The sequence below is a fragment of the Elephantulus edwardii genome, unplaced genomic scaffold (assembly GCF_000299155.1).
Source record: "Elephantulus edwardii isolate Elephantulus edwardi_28Jun2011 unplaced genomic scaffold, EleEdw1.0 scaffold00071, whole genome shotgun sequence".
In the NCBI taxonomy this organism is placed as follows: Eukaryota; Metazoa; Chordata; class Mammalia; order Macroscelidea; family Macroscelididae; genus Elephantulus; species Elephantulus edwardii.
In genome coordinates this window covers 6,369,794-6,375,679 of record NW_006399821.1, presented here as the reverse complement: position 1 = coordinate 6,375,679, position 5,886 = coordinate 6,369,794, and the positions used below count along the sequence as shown (strand labels likewise).

General features: G+C 39.7%; 1 pseudogene; it reads right to left on the bottom strand.

Moving 5' to 3' along the window:
* LOC102871497 overlaps positions 1–4,762 on the bottom strand; it is a 5,915-nt pseudogene extending 1,153 nt beyond the window's left edge.
* Between the last annotated feature and the right edge of the window lie 1,124 nt (positions 4,763–5,886).

Below are 5,886 nucleotides of genomic sequence, written 5' to 3'. Positions count from 1 at the left end.
TCTACAAACACCACCCTGGGCACATGCTTGTCAGCACCAGGCTCGCTGAAGAAAGTGTTGAAGGAGTCATCTCCTCCCCCAATGGTTTTGTCACTTGGCATCTGGCCATCAGGCTGGATACCGTGCTCCAGACAGGAGAGCTCCCAGCAGGCATTGCCAGTCTGGACACCAGCCTGGCCAACGTGGATGGAAATGCACTCATGCGTTCTGACTAGGGTTAGAAAGCAACGACAACAGAAGTGGACAGCGGGTTCTGGTTACCGTCCCCGACAAGCTAAGAGTCGAGGTAAGCAACGCACTCAAAACCAATGTATTTTAACTTTGTAAATAAACTCGTGTGTGTGTGTGTGTGTGTGTGTAACATCTACAAATGACCTCAGCTAAAAATCATTAAGACATAGAAAATTACAATGGTTAAATAGCTCTAACTTCTGGATTAACAGCAGAAAGATAAACAACCCCATTAGAAAAAAACAAGCAAAAGACTTAAATGGACATGATAGATATTTCATCATAAAGACATTCAAAGGTCAATAAGCATATTAGAATAACAATGAGTCATTTCTTCACACCTACTAAGAAACTGTAATTCTTATCCACTGCTGACAGGATAGTAAAATGGTATAGGCAATGTAGAAAATATTGGTGGCTTTTCCAAGAGCTCAATATATAAGAACCATGTTGTTTTTGTTAACTGCTGTTGTTTCTAACTCACGACAACCTATATGTACAGAGTAGAACAATTCCACTGCATTAACAAGGGCACTCTTTCAGAAGCAGATTGCCAGATTTGTCTTCCAAGGTTGTAAATAATTACAGAAAACTGTTCATCTTTCTCCCATGAAGCACAGAGGTGGATTCAAACTGCTAACCTTTCAGTTCGCATTCTTACATGTTGGTTGACTTTAAATCTATATTGTCCAGATAAATAGCAATCATTTTGTGCCTTCATTGTTACTACATATATTATTATAACTGTTATGAAGTCTAATATAATCTATTATTTTCTTTAAAAATACATTATGAAGCATCAATACCACTTGGAAGAAGTTGAATAGAAATGGGAGGAAGAATATAAAGGCACTGAAGCATTTACTGTGTGTTATGGTTAAGATATACAATCTCAACATCAAGAAAGCAAAAATCCTCACCACTGGAGTTAGGCAACATCATAACAGATGGAGAAAAGATTGAAGCAGTCAATGATTTCATCTTGCTTGAATCCATACTCAACATCCTTGGTACCGTTGTTGCTTTGTGTATGATAGAGTCATGTTAATAAGAAGACAAAAGTCAAATGAAATGGTTAAAAGCAGGCCCTACCCAGTCAAAACCAGGGGACCAGTAACATTGGCCCAAGTGCCGCAATGCTGATATTGAGTAGTGTTTTAGGTACATGAGTGGCATCAGTTACAAATGACCAGACTCATCTACCAAATTGTGAACTAGCTGCAACATCATTTTATTGGCCCAAATTCAAGCCCAGAAGCATGTCTAAATGTGGAAGTGAGTCAGCTATAATAATAAAAAACACATATAGCATAAGTTGTTTCTCCGTTTTACTTTCAGAGAAATAACCTGTCTTGCTCTTTGGAACATACTTTTCCTAATAAAACTGTCTTTTCTTTCACCTTCACTCCTGTTTCCTCACCTCTAACAAGGACTGGGACCTATCAGGATTATTTTGAGCGGGACTGAAACCTAAAAAGAGCTAGAGTCTGTTCTGACTCAAAAGCAATGAGTTTGAGTTTTTACGTTTGCAGTTTATTAATGATAGGGTATTGAAATCTCCTAATAGGGTTGTGAATGGGTCTGTTTCTTATTTGAACTGGGTCAGAATTTGCTTTGTATGTTTTGAAGCTCCGTTATTAGTTGCATACTCATTTGATGCATATCCTCTTGTTAAATTGATCTTTTTAGAACTATATTAAAAAGAAAGCAATCCACTGCTGTGTGTTCCAACTCCTGTTGATTCTGTGTATTACAGACTAAAACTCCATTGGTTGGTTGGTTGGTTTCTGTAAACTTCAACAAACATCAAGCTTTTCTTTTCCACTGCTCCTGAGTAAGTTCGATGTTAATAATCAAGGACAAATCGTCTGTGCCACATTTATTGTTATAAGTGCCATCTAGTCAACTCACAGTAACTCTCTGTGAACCAGAGATCTGCCTCCTGCTGTGCCATCCTCCTCATCTCTGATACACTGGAAACCATTGTTATAGTCACTGTGTCAAGCCATCTCATTAAGGATATTCCTCTTCTTCACTGACCCTATACCTTTCCAAGCTTGATGTCCTTTTCCAAGGACTAGTTCCTCCTAAAAACCCGTCCAAAGTATATGAGATGAAGTTTCACTATCTTCGCTTCTAAGGAGCACCTGGTTAGCACTGTCTCCAAAAAATATTTGTTTAAACTTACATTGCTGCTCTTCAGGACTTTGGAGAGGTGACTGACAGCAGACTTTGCCAATGCAACACATCTTTTGATTTCCTGACTGCTGGTACCAAGGGTGCTAATTGTGGATCCAAATAAGATGAAATTGTTGATAATTTCTATCTCCTCTCTATCATGATGTTGCCTATTGGTCTAGTGGTGAGAATTTGAACTTTCTTTATGTGGAAATGGAATCCATATTGGAGGCTGTAGTCTTTGATCTTCTGCAGCAAGAGTTTCAAGAACTTCTCACTTTCATAAGCAAGGTTGTGTCATCTGCACAGTGCAGACTTTTTGTATTTTCCTCTGATCCTGATGTCACATTCTTCTTCATTTAACCTAGTTTCTCGAAAGATTAGCTCAGCATACAGATTGAACAGGTATAGGGAAAGGATACAACCCAGAGGCACACTTTTCCAGATTTTAAACTATTCAGTGTTCCCTTACTCTGCTCAGACAACCTCTTCTTTGTCTAGGTAAAGGTTTCTCATGAGCACAAGTAAGTGTTCTGGGATTCCTGTTCTTCACAGTGTTATCTGTAATTTGTTATGATCCATACAAATATTTTTGCATAGTCAATAAAACACAAATAGACATCCTTCTGGTATTCTCTGCTTTCAGCCAAGGTCCATCTTGACATCAACAATGGTGCCACTGACTTTTATAAATTCAGTTTGAATTTCTGACAGTTTTCTGTCAATGTGTTGCTGTGGTTATTTTTTAATAATCTTCAGCAAGATTTTATTTGTATATAACATTAATTATACTGTTCAGTAATTTCCATATTCTATTGGATAACTTATTTTTTGAAAATGGGAACAAATATGGATCTCTTGGAGCTCTGGTGTCTTAGTGGTGAGAAACTGTACTGCAATCTGAAAGTACATAGTTCAAATCCACCAGCTGCTCCATAGAGGATGGGCAATCTCCTCCTGTGTGATTAATTGCCTCTGGAAATCCTCTAAAGGGTCAGCTATACATCAATTCCGACTCGATGGTATACAACAACCACCACCAGTCAGTTAGACAGGTAGTAGTTATCCTCCACTCTTACTACCAATATATAATTTCCCATTTTATTCCTGATCATTTCCTTTGATTGAAGCCTTTCATAAATTTAATCATTATGTTGTTGTTGTTAGGTGCCATTGAGTCAAGTATGACTCAGAACGACCCAATGAACATCTGACCTAAACTCTGCCCTATCCTGTGCAATTCCCATGATCTCTAACACACAAGAGCCCGCGTTGATCTGTCTCATTGAGTGTCTCCCTCTCCTTCACTGACCCTCTATCTTTCCAAGCATGATGTCCTTTGCCAAGGAATAGCCTTGCTTAGCTACATGTCCAGCGTATGAAAGACAAAGCTTCACCATCTTTACCTCCAAGGAGCACTCTGACTGCACATTTCCCAAGACACATTTGTTTGTTATTTTGGCAGACCACAGGCTATTTATTCTGTACTCTTCTCCAGCACTACAACTCAAAGGCATAAATTCTTCTTCTGTCATCTTTATTCAGTTTCCAGCACTCTGATGTGTAGCAAGTGATTGAGAAGACCATGGCCTGAATCAGATGCACCTTAGCCTTCAACTGACATCATTGCTCTTTATCATTTTAAAGAGGTCTCTGACAGTAGACTTACCCAATGCAGTACATTTTCTGACTGCTGGTACCAAGGGTGTGAACTGTTGATCCAAGAAAGAAGAAATAATTGAAATGACAGCTTCAATCCTTTCTCCATCTACCATAAAGTTGACCGTTGGTCCTGTGGTGAGGGCCTTTGTTTTCTTGATGCTGAGATGTAATCTATACTGAAGGCTGTAGTCTTTGATCTTCTGCAGCAAGTGCTTCATGTCCTTCTCACTTTGAGCAAAGTTGTGTCATCTGCATAATGCACGTTATAGATGAGTTGTCCTCCAATCCTGATGCCACATTCTTCTTCATAAAGTCCAAATTTGCAAAAAGCTTTATATTCAGATTAATATTTGCATGCTACATCTTTTTTCCATATATAATCTTACGGGTAAGTTAATATATGAAAGACTTACGCAAACATTAATTTTAATCCAGTGTAGGGTACACATGACTTGCTCTGAATTTAGTTACTGGTTCTCATGACTATCCTGGGCTGAGTGATTTATTCTCAAGGATTTGCTACGGAGGAGTTCAGTGACTCATTCTTCCAGGTCTTCTGGCAAATAATCATCCTTGAGTCCCTGATAGGCCAGACCACACCCACACTCATTTTTGAGTTCTCTCCAAGAACTCCCCAGCACAATCGGAGGTAGTGAAACACACTGCAAGCACAAACCTCCAAAACGTACATGGCGATAACAGACCTGGGACTGAGGAGTTGTGTTTTCTTAACCTTATTCAAGCAGCGTAAGAAATCTGTTTACCACACGCACACTACCTCTTTTTTATTTACCTCTTTATACCAGCAGAGGGAGCCAACTTTACTTGTGAGCACCAACATGGGAAAAATCTGCAAAGCTGTTCAATTGCTCTAAGCAAAAATTACATTGAATATCAAAAATAAGTCAAGATAACTGTTGTTATTGAGTTTCAAGTCCTCTTTCAGTAAGGGAAATTGTGTCATCTGAATAACACAGCTTTTTGGTGAGTTTTCTTCTGATACTGATGCCACATTTCTTTTTCATGAAGTCCTACCTCTGGGATGATTTGTTCAGCATACATACAGATTCGTTGTTGTTGTTGTTGTTACATGCCGTCGAGTCACCTGCAACTTTTTAGCGATCCTATGTACAATATCTCTGAAACCTGCTCTATCCTGAGCCAACTTTACTGTCTCAGACACACCTACCCCCATTACTCCTGTCACTGAGTCAATCCACCTCATGAAGGGTCTTCCTCTCCTGCGCTGTGCCCCCACCCTCCCAAGCATAATGTCCCTCCTTGCAACATGCTCAAAGTATGTCAGATGAAGCTTCAGAATCTTTGCCTCCAAAGCACAGCATGATTTCACCCTCTCCAAGATGCACTTGTTTGTTTTCTTAGCAGTCCATTGTATGTAAATTCAATACTCTTTTCCAGCACCACACAGCTCAAAGGCATCGGTTCTCCTTCTCTCATGCCTAGTCATTGTCCAGGTTTCTGATGCATACCACACAATTGCACACCTTAGTCTCTAGACTGACACTGTTGCTCTTCAGTACTCTGTTGATGACCCTGACAGTAGATTTCCCAATGCAATTCATCTTCAGATTCCCTGGTTGCTGGTACCAAGAGTGTTGATTGTGTAGTCAGGCAGACTAAAGCTGTTAACAATCTCAATCTCTTCACCATCCATCATGATGCTGCTAATTGGCATACCAATTGATATATTTCAACAAACAGATGCCGCCCTGGCTGTGTTCACCAAGGTGTACCAAGAAATCTGGAGGACAGCCACCTGGCCAACTGACTGGAAGAGATCTACATTTGTTCCCA